The sequence below is a fragment of the Mus caroli genome, unplaced genomic scaffold, assembly GCF_978045245.1.
Source record: "Mus caroli unplaced genomic scaffold, Mus_caroli_1 scaffold_7, whole genome shotgun sequence".
In the NCBI taxonomy this organism is placed as follows: Eukaryota; Metazoa; Chordata; class Mammalia; order Rodentia; family Muridae; genus Mus; species Mus caroli.
The window spans coordinates 132,209,604-132,228,986 of NW_028227262.1; positions in this window are offsets into that span (position 1 = coordinate 132,209,604).

Here is a 19,383-nt window from a genome sequence, read left to right on the forward strand (position 1 = left end):
TGCTAGGGCTGCCTTCACTGCCACCTGTTCCGTGCCAAAATGAACTGCGCCTCTAGACTGTGAGCCAAAATGAACCCTTCCACGCCATCCGGAAGTTGCTTTTTGTCAGATATGTGTTGACATAGCAACAAGAAAAGGAACCAAGGCAGTAGTGCAAATTATTATTATTTTTTATTTATTTGCATATTTGTCAGGGTCTCATGATGCAGAAAGCTCTCTGTTGTCTGGCATAGAACTCACTATGTAGATCAGGCTGGCTTCAGATTCAGAGAAATCCACTTGTCTTTGCCTCCCAAGTTCTGGGGTCAAAGGTGTGCACTCCCACCCCCAGCTCCTGATAAATACTGAGGCAAGGTTATAAAGTCAGAATTCTTTTCTTTAGGCCCAGTTTGTTTGCTTGCTTTTTCAAGATTTGTTTATTTGTACTTTATGTGCATTGGTGTTTTACCTGCAGGTATGTTTGTCTGTGTGAAGGTGTCAGATACCTTGGAACTGGAGTTACAGCCAGTTGTAAGCTGTCATGTAGGTGCTGGGAGTTGAACCCAGGTTCTCTGGAAGAGCAGGCAGAACTCTTAGCTGCTGAGTCATCTCTCCATCCCCTAGACACAGGTTTGGTTTTTTTTGTTTGTTTTGTTTTGTTTTGTTTTTGAGACAGGGTTTCTCTGTGTATCCCTGGCTGTCCTGGAACTCACTCTGTAGACCAGGCTGGCCTCGAACTCAGAAATCTGCTTGCCTCTGCCTCCCGAGTGCTGGGATTAAAGGCAAGTGGCACCATGCCCGGCTAGACACAGGTTTTTAACTATTACTTAATTCTGTTCTTATATTTATGTCTGATCTACTCATCAACTAACTTATACTTCCTGGTGACCAACCACCACTCTCTGTACTACGTGATAACCCTCAAATCACTATGAACAGTTAATTAACCAGAAGCTATCTGCTAAATAAGATCTGAAATCTACTTACTGTTCTCCAAGGGTTCAGAGTGGTTGAAGGTCCGTATTTACCAAGCACATACATACTTGGAATTAAGAAAACCTTGCTGGTTCTTCTGGCTTATTTGAGCAGGATACAAGTAAGGTCAAGGTCAGAGGTACAATTCCTTGGGAGCCAGTTCATTGAGCCATTTTCCTGCTAGCAATCTTAAACAGACTTTCAGGCAAATGCTTATATATTCCCAAGGAAATTAATAGAAAAATGGGGTGATCGGAGGGGCAAGTCAGTACCAACTTGTCAGTACTGCAAGACAAACTACTAGTTTTGATGCGTTCCTTATGAACTGCTCATAGTTATCATACTTGGAATTTTGTGTGTGTGTGTGCTGAAATCCACACTGGCCTAGGTACTTTAAGTATGAGAAGAGTCAATCAAACTCTGATCAAACTCTGGTTGTCAGACTTGGCAGCAAGAGCATCCACATCCTCCTACTGTAGTTTATGCTTCTTCCTTTTCCTCTTCCTCCTTCTCTAATGTGATAAATTATCTTAATCAAAAGTAATTTGGAAATAAAATGGCATGTGAACCGACAACAGAGTAAAGTGAGCAAGGAAAGATCTGGGCCAGCTGACTTTGCAAGGTTTCTTGACTAGCCCAGGTAGTAAAACATGAGATTCTTTCTTTTTTAAAAAAATGGGTCTGAGAAACCCAAAGTCTCCCCACCCACTGCCCCAGAGATGGTTCTGAAGATCTTGATAGGTGATATATATGATGACTTCATGTACTGGTGATCTTTCAAAAGAAGCCATAGCCTTTTCCCTCTGTATTATTAAAATATCTCTAAATTTATTCCTCTTAATTTTGACATGAGTAAGTAGATAAATTATTGTTTAAAAAGCCTATCATAAAACAGTGTTTTTATATTAGCATGCTATAAATGCTTTAAGTTATTTACTAATTTTCCAAAACAATTTTCATTTAACCAGTTCAAACTCCTGATGCGAACAATAGTTACTTTAGAAAGAAGCCAGAATGAGGCTCAGCAGGTTAGCATCAAGACTGACAACCCGAGGTTAATCTCAAGAAAGAAAAAACCTGATTCCCAAAAGTTGTTCTCTGACCATCACTTGAGCACTGTGGTATGAGCAGATGCCCACCCATTCACACATGCAGGCCCACATTCACACATGTAGGCCCACATCCACACATGCAGGCACACATCCACACATGCAGGCACACATCCACACATGCAGGCACACATCCACACATGCAGGCACACATCCACACATGCAGGCACACATCCACACATGCAGGCACACATCCACACATGCAGGCACACATCCACACATGCAGGCACACATCCACACATGCAGGCACACATTCACACATGTAGGCACACATCCACACATGCAGGCACACATCCACACATGCAGGCACACATCCACACATGCAGGCACACATCCACACATGCAGGCACACATCCACACATGCAGGCACACATCCACACATGCAGGCACACATCCACACATGCAGGCACACATCCACACATGCAGGCACACATCCACACATGCAGGCACACATCCACACATGCAGGCACACATCCACACATGCAGGCACACATCCACACATGCAGGCACACATCCACACATGCAGGCACACATCCACACATGCAGGCACACATCCACACATGCAGGCACACATCCACACATGCAGGCACACATCCACACATGCAGGCATACCTTCACACATGCAGGCCCACATTCACACATGCAGGCACACAATCACACATGCAGGCACACATCCACACATGCAGGCACACATCCACACATGCAGGCACACATCCACACATGCAGGCACACATCCACACATGCAGGCACACATCCACACATGCAGGCATACCTTCACACATGCAGGCCCACATTCACACATGCAGGCACACAATCACACATGCAGGCACACATCCACACATGCAGGCACACATTCACACATGCAGACACACACCTCTGGGCAGTGGACCCTGAAATGTTTAAGAGTGAGAGAGCAATCAGAGTGTAAGCAGGCATGCATTCATTACTCATCTTTCTTGATAACGTTGTGACAGGGTCATCTCCCTCAAGCTCCTGTCACTTCACTGTTAGGATGGACTGTCACCTGAATTATGAGCTAAAATAAACCCTTTCTCTCCTAAGTAAAGGTATTTTATCAAAACATCAGAAAGGGAGACCAGGAAACCACATCTAAAGAGCACATCTGCTGGAGTCCTCCAACCTTTTCATACCACCAATATCTCCTTCCTCAATGAACAAGCTGGCATCCTGGAAAAATCAGATTAGTGCAAATGCCAAAGAAAAGTATATTGACTACTGTAAGATAAAATGCTTGCCAAATAAGATATTTGGAAAGGTTCATAGAGAAGGACTCAGCCAGCCATGTGCAGTGCCGAGTCTCTCTCTCTCTCTCTCTCTCTCTCTCTCTCTCTCTCTGTCTCTCTGTGTGTCTATCTCTCTCTGTCTTTCTGTCTCTCTGTCTCTGTGTCTCTGTATCTCTCTGTGTCTCCCTCTCATTGACAATATGCTTCCATTCTTCGTTAATAACTCACACTGAACTGAGCGTCTCCTGACTCTGAGTGGTACCTATTAATCTCTGTTACTTACATTCTCATTTTTCTGACTGATGTTTCTCTGTAGAAGAACATTTAGTAGAAGAAAGAATGAAAATGTAGTTTGTGTGTGGGGGGGGCGCTGGGCAAATGCATAAAATAGATGGAAGAATAAAAAAAAACAGAGGGAATCATTAAGATGAAGAATTTATGTAGCACAATTTGTCATGAGTTGTACTGACCAATAAAGAAAATGAAAAGTTTGTGGATTAATATCGTAAACTCATACCCTGAATTAGAAGCTGGCAAATCAATGTTGGGAGCCGCAAATACGCTTGGTAATTAGTAGGAAGAATAAAGAAGTGAGCTAGTTAATCAGCTTTAGAGCATACTTTGGTTCAATTCTGCATTCTGACCAAACAGTTTCAAACTAGTTGTCGTTTACTTTTAAATTGCTGGTATAGGGAGTTGGCTGTAAATAGAAGCACTAATTGTGCAGCTTGGAGCCAAGCATACTCTCTGCATGTGATGTATATTTGTCTCTTGCTCTACAGTTCTGCCAACCAACCTGCTCCTGCTGTTCCCATTCCTTCCTTTCTTGGACACAGCATACCATTTACTGAGCTCACAGTGTGTATGTAGGTGTGTGTGTGTGTGTGTGTGTGTGTGTGTGTGTGTGTGCATGTGTGTAATGCATGAATAGAGTCTTATAAATGAATAATAGTATGAGCATGCCTAACTCCTTTCCATTTGTTCCTAGGCCTTCAAATCTCATTTCCTCCAACAGGGAAGCTGACTCTGCGAACCTAATGAGCCACTTATGTCCTATTTCATTATTTTATAGATAGCCTTTGTTTCTCTTCAGTTTCATGATTTCCCATAAAAAGTATAAATGGATTAGTCATCACACTGCTCTGTAGTTCCACCTCTCCCAAGCTGCTCCTCATCTGTGAGTCACTGAGCTATAACCAGGAGAAGCCTTCATGCTAATTTGATGGAATTGATGATAATCTGATCCTGGCATGTCAGGTCTCAGGTTGGGGTAGGAATGAAAGCTGTGCAGAAACTGAAAGGGCAGCGTTGTCACCTAATGTGTGAGCATTTCCTGAAAACTTCTGGAATATGAGTGGAGGCACAGAAGGAATTGCGAGGATATGGTACACACACACACACACACACACACACACACACACACACACACGCACATGGACACCATACACTAGTTTGTAAGAGGCGATGTAGCATTCTCTTCTTTTTAACTCCAGTTTACTAAAGGTACTTGTATAACATGAATTAACTGCAGCCTATGACGAATGAACTAGTGGATAGGTCGCAGGAACACCAAAGCATGTCTGGATGAAGGTAAGGGAGAGCACCTCTACCCTGTTCCTCCACCAAGGCAAAAGCCAAACCTATGAAGTCTATGCATTCATTGCTATTAATCACAAATGTTTTTATTTTATTGTGATATGCAGCATCCATTACCTACACAGCCAGCTTCTTGGGAGAGCTGTCTTAGAAGTCAGACGAAGCTCACAAGTCTCAACTCTCAACCATTTGACCAGAGTGTTGTATGGGATCTGAGACACAAGGGAACATGATCCCTCAGAGGTCCCTTTTCTGTTTGAAAAATTATTTTATGTGCTTGGATGCTTTGCCTGGATGCATGCCTGTGTGTGCCTGGGGCCCACAGAGGCCAGAAGAAGGTATTGGATTCCATGGAACTGGAGTTACAGATGGTCATGAACTAGTATTTGAGTACTAAGAATGAAGTCTGGGTCCTCTGGAAGAGCAGCAATCGCTCCTAGACATTGAGCTGTCTTTCAGCATCCAGCTGTTTTCTTTTCATGCATTCATGTGTCCTCCTTCACATGAACTGGCTTCGGAGTTAACTTTGCTCTGTTATTCATAAACTCAAACCTCTGACCTTCATCATCTAGATTACATTTTTTTCCTTAGTCAATTCAGATCACAGAAAAAGTCCTCACAAAGGATGCTGTGTGAACACAAAAGGATACTTGTAAGATACCACATTGCTGTTGTGTTCCCTGTTGCTGTTAGCGACAGGCTTCTTGCTCGAGAACAAGGAGTGCGCCATTTCCCTGCTTGTTTGCTAGCAGCTAGCAATGAAAGATTCAGCTACTGTCACTGGTTCATCAAACCTAGATAATGTGATCATATATGCCACATATTCAGGCAAAAGCAATGTGGCCATATATATATATTATTTTCTTTTAATTGGGACCACTTAGGTAACGACCTTTTATGTTCTGTCTTCATTATATTAAAAAAGAAGGCAGTCAGGAGTGTGGTAAGACGAGAAGAACTGAAAACATCATTCCACTACTCAAGCTTGTATGCACTTTGAGTGTGCTTCTGTGACTGGACACAGGAGGGATAGATGGCATCTCACTGGACATGTGGCCAATTATTAACAACTTTCTAGTTATCTTTTCTATTGACTCGAGGTGTTTAAAAATGTCAAGGTTGCAAAATAGAAGTGCTTGTTTTTCTTTCTTTCTTTTTTAAAGGATGATTAGGGGTGTTTTGTAACTTTGAAATTAAATATTAATTTCAAAAGATATTCATTTCCCCCTAACCACACAGAGGCACTCTCATGATCAATGTGTGCAGTTTCAGCAGGATAACACTGTCCCTAGAGAAATGCCTTCAGGAGAGTGCACCTTTCTCAGGCACCTTTCACTTGGTAGCATCATTTTTACATAGATGTTCTTAAATTTATACTATGCATTAATTAACAGCCCATACTTTAAGAAGTTAAAAAAGTTAATTTTTATACATTTTTGCTTTCCTTCAAAGATTATAAATATTTTAAATTACCTACTGAGTTTAATAATGGACATTTAATATCCTTATCTGAGTATAGTTCCCCAATTGCTGTCCATTAGCCTTGTGTATGTGATATATCTTTTGATCGATACAATGTACTTACATGCACAAATGGGAAAGGGTTTTTCTTCTTGTTCAGTTAACACTTATGGGGAGGACACACCCCTCCTCTGCTCAGTTAAATATTCTCTCTTGGCTCCTTTCTTTTTCTTCCCCTTTGAATCATTTTGCCATATTCAGAGCAGACATAGGCACTAGAATCAAAGCATCAACTAGGCACAGAGCCTCATGAAAGCCTTTGCCATGGTGAAATGATATTGCCAAGAACTTGTGAGATTAGTAATCTGATAATATCAGAATAAGACCAATAACCAGTTGTATGAAACTCTCAAAAAACTAACAAAGAAAGAAAGAAAAAAAGAAAGAGAGAGAGAGAAAAGAAGAAAACAGAAGTATATCTGATAATATATCCTCTTCGAAAATTGATTGTGCAATCTTTACCCCCATGGTAAATTGTGTCACAAAGAGATGATTATATACCAGATTAAATTAACTGTTGTGAGTTTAGGAAGAGCCAAGGGAAACTGGGTATTCCTGTCTGTGGTCAATGCATTTCCTTTTTGAAATAAATTTTAGGGAAGCCAAGCTGTGATGGTAGCAGATTGCATAGTGAGCACCACGCAGGAAAACATGGAAAATGAGGAGCTGATTATGCAGTGATCTCCCCAGGCAGTGAGGGCATGTCCTCCTCCACTTGGTGAGGGTGAGTCCTCCCCGACCTGGTGAGGGTGAGTCCTCCCCCACCTGGTGAGGGTGAGTCCTCCCCCACCTGGTGAGGATGAGTCCTCCTCCATATGGTGAAGGCAAGTCCTCCTCCACTTGGTGAGGGTGAGTCCTCCCCGACCTGGTGAGGGTGAGTCCTCCCCCACCTGGTGAGGGTGAGTCCTCCCCCACCTGGTGAGGATGAGTCCTCCTCCATATGGTGAAGGCATGTCCTCCTCCACTTGGTGAGGGTGAGTCCTCCCCGACCTGGTGAGGGTGAGTCCTCCCCCGCCTGGTGAGGATGAGTCCTCCTCCATATGGTGAAGGCAAGTCCTCCTCCACTTGGTGAGGGTGAGTCCTCCTGTTCCTTTCCCTCTTGGGTTGCACTTGGAGCTCGGTTGAGTACTCCCACTACTCACCTCTTTGAGACTATTATCTCTTTCCACTGCCCGATTTCCATCATGCCAACCACTTGGATCCCTTCACACCTTGCTCCCATCCTCATTGTTCCTTGTGAATGATTTTTTTTTCTGCAGGAAATAATTATATCTGAGCAGATATGGAAATCCTTCTAGCCTCTGCGTTCTGAGCAGCAGATTGCATGAAAGTTAATTAGTTTAATTTATGGAAGTCTGTTTTGCATTCTTAAGCTTGTGGTTTTAAAGGAAATAATACTTGCTATATGACAATCCCCTTCTTTCTTTGGGCTGTTCTGCACGTGACATTGTTGTATGGTTGGACCTTCAGCACTAACATTTTAGGGGTCGATAGCTGCCTCACGTGGCTATAAGCTCTTAGACAAGTATTCACAGCAGTTAGGTTTGGGGTGCTTCATCAATAAAATAGAGAAGAAGATTTTGAGTCGATTGGCAGCAGGGCTTATTGCTGAGGTCTCATCTGTAGTCCTCTTTGTTTTCTGTTGTCATTTGTTTACTTAGAAACTCTAGTTGATATCTTATTAGCAATTTAAAAACCAATGTTTTTGTGGTATTTGTGTGTGTTTGCATGCGTGTATGTGTGGTGTGCAGATGTGTGAATACATTCTTGTGCTATGTGTGCACAACTATGTGGAGGCCACAGAAGTACGCCCAGTGCCCTATTCTCTGCCTTACTTTCTTGGACCTGGAGCTAAGCTGGCAGTCATTAGATCCCTGAGCTTCGCCTCTGTAAAAGCCACATGATTGGGGTTATAGGTATGTGTGGTCCCAGTGGGCTTTTAGGTGGATGCTGAGGATTTCGATTCAGGTTTCCAAGTTTGCACAGCAAGTGTTCTTTCCCAACAAGTCATCACCTCGCATGTTCCCTCTCAGCATGTTCCCTCTCAGCATCTTACAATCTAAAGTTGCATCAGAAATTGGACAGTGTTAGATGGTGAGTGGGGGTAAAGACTGCAGCTGAGGCTCACAGCAGGTACAGAAGTTGGGAACGGGTTCCTACCCCAAGTACACAGGGATCACTGTTAGGAGCAATGGAGAATGGATGAAGAGAGCAGGTAATCAAGGCAGCTCGAGGCTCTGAGGCAGGAACTGTCACTACAGTTTCCGGGTAGAGATTCTTCAGTCTTAGATCTCAGGTGCATGTGTGCGTGTGTGCGTGTTCTTGTGCATGTGTGTGTGTGTATGTGGTATGGCTGTATGTATATCTGTCTGTAAGTATGTATATATTTGCTTGTGTATGTCCAAATATGTTCATACACACATGTGTTCATACACACATGTGTGGAAGCCAGAGGTTAATGCTGAGTGTCCACTTTAATTGCTATGCACCTTACTATTTGAGATGGGATCTCTCAATGAACCAGGAGCTCACAGATTTGGCTAGGCTGACTTGTCAGTAAGCAGAAATCCTCCTTTCTCAACTTCACCTGTACTTTATTTATAGATGCAGCTGCTGGCTCTGGCTTCACGCAGGTGCTGGGAATCTATACAGAGGTCCTCAAGCCTGGATGGCAGACTCTCTCCTGGTGGAGCTGTCTCTCCCACTCCTGTCTCAATGATCCAGACTTTAAGTTTTCTATTTAGAGAGATCTGTGGGAAAACTTCAAATGAATTTATATAGTTATAAATTCTTGAATTTGATTTTTATACAATTATATTGTATCTTGAATGAAATTGTACTTTCTCAACTACTGATAATTTGTAAGTCATAAAAATTAACATGTAGAACTGTAAATTTTACAATGGAAGTTATATTCCTATCAGCAAAAATAAAGTATAAAACTAAGACGTATTTTAAAAAATGCATGTATTAGGCTATTTTTAGCTGAAATAACACTTGTATTTATGAATTTTGTGTTTTAATGACCTGAATTATTAATTGTGTGATATTTATAAATCATTCTCCTCCATTTTTCCATTTTAAAGCAGATTGAGCTTTTTTGTGGCAAATGGCAGGATCACAGTGAAACCTCATAAATCCAGAGACTCTGGGAACCCATTTTAGTCCATGGTTTGAACTTTTCAACCAAATTCTTAAGAATTTCAGATCAAGACTGAATAGAATGGTGTGGGCTGGTCCTCTCATATATCTCTCACCCTAACACAGGCAGGCTTGAGATCAAATCTAGTGAAATGACTCTAGGGAAAGCAAAGAAAGAGGATTCCAAAAAACCATCTGGAATTCTGATGACCATAGTTACGTTCCCAAAAACTGGCTGTGTTTAAATTCTATCAGTTCTATGCTTAAAAATTAAGGCTCATAGATTGTCTACTTGATTTTAGAAAGCCATGTAAGTTGTGCTAAGGTTACCGGAGTGTATCTGACTGTTTCAAAAGGTCTTTGTTTCGGCTTATATGGAACCTTTCTGAATGGTTTCTTGACATCAGGTGTTTCATTTCGACAGGAAACCACAACCACCCAGCTTTCATTCTGTCCTTTGAAGAAGAATAAACATTACTGAAGCCTTTGGCAGGTATTTTCACACAGACATCACCTCCACCAGTTCTATTTTATAGGCAGCTAGAAGTCAAGCTATTTCAGCTAATGAAATTGACTTTGATCAGTGGAGTCCAATCATCCTTCAAAGCATTGTTGTGTTTTGAAGTGCAGGCAAGTGCCTAGTACATTGAGAGTACCGAAGCAACGAGGGACCAGAGCAGAGGCTGGTGTTTCACTAGATCACAGTAATACCTGACAAAGGCTGATCCCTGGGGAAGCCCTGTTACACGTGGGCGACGTAGGGAAGCTGGGCTTTCCCCTTTTCTCTATCCACTTTCCTTTCAAAGATTCCTTTGAAAGAATCTTCGCTCTTCTTTTTCCTTCCCATCTCCTTCATCCTTTTCTTAGTTTTACCAAAGAATTTAGACTCAGAAACAGTGATTTCAGGCTAATACTTTTTGTCCTTCATTGGGCAAATTTCAGGGGTTTATAGGATAACAGTAAATAGGACAGTTAAGACAGAAACACACACACACACACTGTGTGTGTTGAATATTTGTGTAGATACACAGTTTTGACTGAAGAGTTTTCAAACAAACTTTGTATAAAGATGGGACTTGTGGAAAAATTTAAATATGGCTCAGATAATAAATCATGCATCTTCTCACTCCTGTATAGGGAAATTACAACATGCCTATTTAATTACACATCTTGCCTCTGAGCTTGATTTAGTCAATTAATTAGCCATTGCTTAATTAAATAGAGTTTTTCACTTCTTCCCCCATCACATAATTCTCCAGTTTTCTGACATTAACAGGGCGTTCGCCAATAAGGCCTTGACTTTTTAAGACTAGCACAGACGTTGGAAATTAAGGACTCAATCCCACACAAAACTACCTGAACGTCAGGCAGTAGCTGCGAATGGAGTCCCTAGGCTACTCGTGCTTCTGCCTGGCTGACTCCACACTTGGCTGCCCTCACAATCCTACGTCCCTCCGGTGTCATAATTTGCTAGGAGAACTCAGAGCTCAGGAAAGTTCCATACTAGTGATTGCATTCTTATTACACAGGCTGTAACTCAGGAACATGCAAATGAAATGGGTGCTGTGTTAGTCAGCTTCTTGTTGCTCTGGCCAAAGTCTGACAAGAAACAACTTCAAGGAGGGAAGGTTTTCTTTGGCTCATGGATCTGCGGATACAGTCCATGTGGCTGAGGTGGCATGGCTCCTTGCTTACATCCCAGATGAAGAAGGAGAGACAGGAGACTGCCGGACCACCACTTGGCTTCTCCTTTATCGGCTTCTATTCTATGCAGTACTCCCGCTGCTGGGATGGTTTTGCATCCACATCAGAAAAGTCTTATCCTTAGTTAACCCTCTCTCTTTACAGACACATGCAAAGGCATATTCACAAAGAGCTCTGGGCATTTCTTTTTTAAATTCTGTTTTTGCATATGTGTATGTGTCTCTGTATGTGAGTGCAATTTCATATATGTGTAAGTGTGTGGGGACCAGAGAACAACTTTGTGTGTTATGTTCAGAAATACTGCCAACCTCTTTCTGGCCTGAGGTTCACCACTTAGACGAGACTTGCTTGCCCTTGAGCTCCAAGGGTCCTCCTGCCTCTGCTTCCACGTGGCTGGAATTGCAAGTGCATACCACCAAGCCTGACATTCTTAGGCAGTGTCTCATGCTGTCTAGGCAAGCACTTCACTTAGCGGTCTCCCCAGACCCTTACGTGTTTATTATTTCATTGACGTTGACAGATTTGATCATCATATTGACAGATTTGTACATCCTTGTCAACGTATGCTCAGAAATGTACTTCTAAACCGTACACTACAATGTGGTCCCTAAAGTCTCCCAGTCTACCTTTAAAAGTTGCCCAAATATTAAACATTCTAACACTGTTCAAAAACCCAAATTCAAAGTCTTCTGTGAGGTTCAGTGTCATTGCTTAAGTGTAAGCCCCTGCTGAAAAATTAAAAGATGCTTATGCCATGGGTAGGTGGTAATGGGATAAAGAGCTTCCATACTCTTCTACAAGATTACCATCTTCTAATGCGTTCATATGTTCTCCAGTCTGGAAACTCCCTGAATTTTGTTAAGATTTTAACTTACATATCCTATGGAAGCATGGATGATCAAATTATTGGTCACTGGTGACTAAAGTGGATTGCCAATCTTCTCTCTCCCTCCCTGGAATGCACTGAATATCCTAACCTGTAATCATATACATTAGTACTTGGTATTTCTGGTAACAATTTCTTATTTATTGTTCATTAACATCAACTCAAGTGTGCTAGGAAGGGATTGGCTATGACTTTCATATCACTTAAAAATTTTTAGTTTTAGGGTTCTGTGCCAGGAACCAAAGATAAAGGAAACACACACACACACACACACACACACTCATTACTCTGGGAGATGTAAACAAATATCTATTTACCCCAGATAGGGCACCAACTACAGAGCAAAACACTATTTGGCCTGTGTCCAGCTTAGTGAGCCAGTGTGCTTATTGGCATTACATAACAGGTCACAAGTGTGAGGAGTTAGTCTTTCTTTTGTAAGATCTTGGGTAACTCTGGCTGTATTAACAGAAGTGCACAAGTGTTTGTGATGACTCACAGAAGCTTGCTGTATCCCTGGAGCCCACTGCACAATTGCAGGCAGCTCAGCTGGTGACCTGAGTCTCTTCTCTTCAGCATAGCAATTGCTTACTGCTTTTAGACCTTTGTGGAAGGGCATGTGAATATTAAGAGATTTAACAGCTTCCTAGATCTTAAAAGTTTACTTTCAGAATGTTCTGAGTTTCTCTTCTTCCTTCAGGTAGTAATGTTTCAACTCAGCAGAAATAGACAACCACTATGTGTTTGTAGGGTCCTGTTGCCATTTTTTCACATCTATCTATCTATCTATCTATCTATCCATCTATCTATCTATCTATCTATCTATCTATCTTCTCTCTTTCTCTCTCTCTCTCTCTCTCTCTCTCTCTCTCTCTCTCTCTCTCTCGTGTGTGTGTGTGTGTGTGTGTGTGTGTACCAAGCATGTAGAGATTGGATGACAACTTGTGGGACTCTGTTATCTTTCTTTCACCATATAGATCCTGGGCATTGAACTCATCTTCGGTCTTGCCCTCTGAGCAATCTTGCTGGCCCCTGTTCTTTCCCCAATTGAACTTAAATTTATATTCTGTTACCTGGTACTGATGTAGGTTAACTCAATGTGATTAAAGAACTGAAGCCTAGATAATTCTCTGCAAGCATCTGAGGCGCTGTGGGGCAAGGAATTGAACCAGTTCCTGTTTCATGTATTGGGGATTAGTGTGTTGCTCAGAACAGAGGCTGATGCACTTATCATTGCCTTTGGTGTCATTATTGCTATACTTTGCTTCTCATGGGGTGCAACACAAAATCTAAATGAGATGAAGTGAGGCAGGCAGGAGCTCTTACAAGCAGGAAGCAATGGTAGACACTTGACTTTCTAGGTAGGAGTTGGTTATGGAAGGTCTATGAGCTGAGTCTGATTGGGAGGACTTGCCTTGGTCACATTCTAGGCAGCCACAGTAGCCCACATCACAACTGGGTGCCACACGTTGAGAGCTGTTTAATAAATACCTCGACCGATGATCACAACAGTGTTTTATGTTTGCTCTCAGTCTACATGATACAGAAGTATTGAAGTAGTTTAATCCTTAACGGAACACGAATTTTCCTGTATTGCCTATTAAGCTCTCATAGTGAAAGCCAGTAACATGGACTATGAGAGAATTGAGTCTGCGGTGATAGCAATTTAAAGAGAAAGTGTGTAAGCCAAGTTCCCTTTCAGGTCCCTTAAATTCTACCTTTATTGTCTCAATGCTTTTTGCATCTGAGCTTGGCAGTTAATGGGCTCTGTAATAAATTCAAAGTCAAGTTGAGCCAGTGTGGAATTCTCAAGTCTGTGTATCTACGCAAGATGCTCATGCCATTTAGGCCCCTCCCTGGTCATTTTTACCAAGCTGATTGTATTGTATGTTGGATCATGTAAGAAATGATTTACTAATTGGAATTTGAACTGAATGCTAGAGCAGGAAGCAATCTATGCCCAAGATCCTGAAGTCTTTTCGCTGTCTCCTGTTTTGTTGCTAATCTCGTTCAAACTATGGAAATATCAACCAATACATATTCATGTAAGTTATAAAACCATTTCTACAACATCTTATTTTACCATTGAGTTTCGCTGCCAGCTCATGGCAGGTAAGGAGGTACCCTGGAAGTATTTGTGCATGATTAAAATTACCACTGTGGTCAAGAAGAATGAAAGAAAAGGTCTTTATTACTCATGTAATAAATAGCATCCCATCCATGTTTAGCCTGTAAACCTTTAGCACTGCATCATTCCTTCATCCGATTTCTTTTATGCACAGGAGTTGGAGGTGAGCAGGATGAAGCACATGGTGGCCTTCTGGTGGCTTTGATACTGCTTCCTTTGACCTTCCTGCTGTCATTAATAGCTTAGAATGACCCTCCTTTTGTTCTTTGCTTTCCCCTACTTCCTTCATCTTGTCCCTGGACAGTGATCTAGGTATATCATTAAATATCAGCTATCGATAAACCAGTAGTTGATTAAAGAAAAAACATTACACAAATTGTTGTAAGCAAGGGTTACTAAGAACTTTTCTTAGATTACCACTAATTGACTCTGTCCACAGAACAATCACTACAATGTTTTATCTTTATTGGATTCCTGATTTTTTTCCAAAATATTTTATCTTCCAAGCACAAAATGACACAATCAAAATGTTGTTTGTTGGTGTGAAGATACACTGTAAATCAAACTGGTCCCTACTATTGCAGCTAATATAAGTCTAGGACTGAAGGTAGTCAAGACCCTGGAGGTGACGTGAAACTTCCACTACCTCAAGAGACCATCTGAAGTTATATGCAGCCCTTATAGTATGGCCATGAGTGTCAAAAGAAGTGTAAAACCCAGTCCTGGCTCTTAAGGAGAGAGCCAAGGTAAGCTCACACAGGTAAGCTTCAGTTTTAATGCATAAATCAAGCCAAATGAACAGGAGGATGCCCAGAATGTTCTGAATCAATACATGGTTTACTAGGAGCATGCAGAGAATAGGAAGCATCTTAAGCAAAGACAGCAGACAGGACACTAAGTTCCAAAGCCACAGCCTTACAGCAGAAGTCAAGGTACAAGTCAACTGTAAGCACTCCTGCTGTGTTCACATGAACGGAAGCAAGAGCTGCTTGGTGTTTGGATTGAGAGGGGTGGACGTTGTGAAATTTCAGGTGTGCTTTTGGGATGCTGGTCTGTGTGTTTGGCCTGAACCCGTTATCACTGGGGCTATCGTTCTGTCAATATTTGAGGAGTGGAGGCATCATCTAACAGAACAACACAGGACTCGAGGGACCAGCTTGAAAACAGAAGAAATATGGGAATTTGGAGGTTTATCGAAAAACCCATCATGTTATTAAGCTTCTCCAAGGAAATAGAGTCAATATAATAGTAACTGTCTCTAGCTGATCTATTTGTATGTCCATGTATCTACCACAGAGAACTGACTTGTGATTTTAGAGGACTCTAAGATCTGTAGAATGGGAAGGCTAGAGTCCCAGGGAAGAATCTCTGTTGCAGCTTGAGTCTGGTCTCTGTCTGTTGGAAGAACTCTTTCTTAGGTCAACCTTTTCCCACTAAGGCCTTCAACGGAAGGGCACAACCTGTCTGCCTATACAGTGTGGTCTGCTTTGTTAGAACCTACTAGTTTAATGACTAATCTCACTTAAAAATATCTTCACAAAACATTGGAAGGAATACTTGAACAAATATCTGGGTATCTTGGATGACTCAAGTTAATGCAACTAATCACTCCCAGGAGTAGCCAGAAGTAGCCAGGAGTAGCCAGGAGTAGCCAGGAGTAGCCAGGAGTAGCCTGCGTTTCTCACTGTTATGGAGACCTGTGAGGAATCTATGCATCAGATATCAAAGTTCCAGAGGTCTGCCTCTTAAACTCTATAGCAGAGTGAGGGAGGGAGGCTCTACCCTTGATTTCTGTGGTGGGAGACAGGTGATGACTTCATTAAGGACTTTCCTTTGATGGAAAATGTGATGCTCCGTGGAAGAAAAGCAGGATTCTGGATATCAGCAAAACAAGAATCAGCTTTCCGTATTCTCTGAGTAGCCCATGTTTCACAGCGCCTTGTGCCTACCGTGTTTGGTCTTCAGAGGACATTGCTCTTGGTTTATTTTCTCATCATCGAATTATTACTGTTTAAATGGAGATTAATAGGATGAAGTTTTCACTGTTTTATCTACAACTGTGGATAAAAAATGTACTCAAAATTATTTTGGAAACATAATACATGTTCTATATTTTCTTAGTGAATACATGTATGAATGCCTGCTTGCCACAATAGCACACATTTTGAAAATAAATTATATATCTCTATCTATCTATCTATCTATCTATCTATCTACCTATCTATATGTATATCTTCCATTGCTTGCTACTATGATACAAAACTGATTTGGAAAATAGGACTGATAACTTCATTCTTACATTTTAGCTCCATAGAACCAAAAGTCATAAAACCGAAAGCTTTGACAGGAGTTCATCCATAGACAGAAAGACACACACACACACAGAGTACTCTCTCTCTCTCTCTCTCTCTCTCACACACACACACACACACACGGGGGGGGGAGAGAGAGAAGCAAAATTAGCTATGAAATAAAATGAAAATAATTTTAGGGTTGGGGTGCATAGACAGAGAGTAATAGATACTACCTACGATACATTACATAGTATACATGCTTAAAAACAATTTATAAGTTTGTTCTTAAAATCAAAGTCTTTTTAAAATCAATGTGGTATTTATGGGCCTTTGTCATACAGTTCATAGGTTTATCTAAACTTTTCCACTGTCTGAAGAGTTTCTCATATCTTATGCGTTGTTATTTGCATTGGGGGACTACTTAGTAAAGGCTCCAAGAGCAAGCCAGATGTTAGAGAAGACAGCCTTTTGCCTTCTAAGAAAAGCAACAGCCCCCCGAAGACAATGATCAAGGTTTTTCCAGTTGAGCTGTGCTTCTCATTGAAGAATGTTTTAAAATATTTTCCACAGCGGAGAATCCACATTTAGTCTTCCATTGTTGCCAGGAAAGGCCTTCCCAGCCCCACATGAGCAATACTCGGCTAATGATAACCTTTCTGTGCGGATACTGAGACATCTTTCATAGGGATGCCTTCTATGATAGAACATACTTTGTAGCATCTTGAGGCCGTGTACCTAGGAGAATCCCAAACCTCACCTTCTAGAGTCTTTGGTTTTCTGTCTTTCTGGATAAATCTCCCTAGGCTGTTAGTGTGACAGGTCACAACAAACTTGTGGGCAATAAGGCAGCAGTCATCTACTGTGTTCATCAGGAGCCCAGCCAGCCATGAGCTCATGTGGCTTTTCTGGAACCTCAGCTGGGAACATACAGTTATCTGAGAGTAGGTGGGATGAGTAGTGGCTGGAATCACCTGACCAGTCCATGTCTGCGGTCTGAAATTGTATCCTCTGTGTAGCTGAGGGAATGGCTGAGATCCTGTCCTTAGCTGGCATTATGGTCTACAGTATTACTAGTGACTTCTCTCTGTGTCTTGGCCTTCTCATGGTATGGTTTTGAGGGGCAAATACCCCAAGAATGATATTTCATATTATGAACCTCAGTGTACTGGCTAGTTTTGTGTCAACTTGACACAGCTGGAGTTATCACAGAGAAAGGAGCTTCAGTTGAGGAAATGCCTCCATGAGATCCAGCTGTAAGGCACTTTCTCATTTAGTGATCAAGGGGGAAAGGCCCCTTGTGGGTGGTGCCATCTCTGGGCTGGTAGTCTTGGGTCTATAAGAGAGCAGGCTGAGCAAGCCAGAGGAGGCAAGCCAGTAAAGAACATCCCTCCATGGCCTCTGCATCAGCTCCTGCTTTCTGACCTCTTGAGTTCCAGTCCTGACTTCCTTTGGTGATGAACAGCAGCATGGAAGTGTAAGCCGAATAAACCCTTTCCTCTCCAACTTGTTTCATGGTCATGATGTTTGTGCAGGAATAGAAACCCTAAGACACTCAGAGAATCTTCTTTCAGTCAGGTTGATTCGAAGCTCTTCCATGGATCAGTATAAAGGATTTGGCTATCTTTTTTCTCCTTTTTTCCTTTTTCTCTTTGGTCAATAATCTATCTGAGTTTTATCTTTTGCGTCTGTTTTAAGAGATTCTGGCAGAAGAGAAGGTAAACGTTTATTTCCTGCTGGGGGATGATCTGGAGTCATCCTTCAGTATCTGTGTTGGGGATCAATGCCAGGACCCTTGAGGACACTAAATCTGTAGATGCACAAGTTTCTAAAGTAAAATGCTACATTTTCATACACCAGCGAACACCCGACTTTATACTTCAGTCATCTCTAAGTTACTTATAATACCCAATATAATTCAAATGCTCTGTAAACACTGGTTATGCTGTACTGTTTAGAAAATAATGGCTAAGAAATAAATCTGCATATGTTCAGTAGAGACACAAAGGAAAGAATTTTGTGTTCCATCCAGAGCTAGTTGAAGCTGAAGCTGAGAATCTGTAGACAAAGGGGTGATCTGTGTTGGCTATTTGGAAATATGTAAGGTGATTTTTATAGTGTTGCATAAAGGGTTCAGAAGACTTTTGAGAGTGAAGGGATTAAAACTATCCATCACTTCCAGAAATTTCAGTGTTCCTGCGATTATGAGTAAGTAAAGTTAAAATTATTACAATTGATAAGTAAATATTATTATTTAATTTACAATTACTATTACTTAATGGTTTACTTAACAAGTAACTATTAAGTTTGAACAAGACCGAGAAACTGTATATCATATGACATATAATAACACACACACACACAAACTAGTGGTGTGTGTGGAAACCAATGGGTCACTCCCATTGCCTGGAGAAACAAATAAGGCTGGCTTTCCCCTCATGCTTTTATGAATGAGAAAGGCTGGCAAGAAGGAGCTTGGGATAGCTGGCCTTGTTCCTTCTGTTGACCTTTGCAGCAGCAGACAAAGAGACAAATAGCATCTGCTTTTGATAGATCACAGGGCTGGGGAGAAGGGTGATTTCAGAAAGACAAGCATGGGCTGAGCAGGGCGAATGCCCTGCAGCTCTCGGGGAGAAACTCCTTGGTCTATCCGCTGTGATAAATGCGTGGTCTCCTACATATGAAGCATTAGGAGTACTGGCTGGCTTTAGACAAGTGGTTCTCACCATTCCTAATGCTGTGACTCCTTAACACAGTTCCTCATGTTGTGGTGACCCCCATCCACAAAATTATATTTATTGTTACTTCA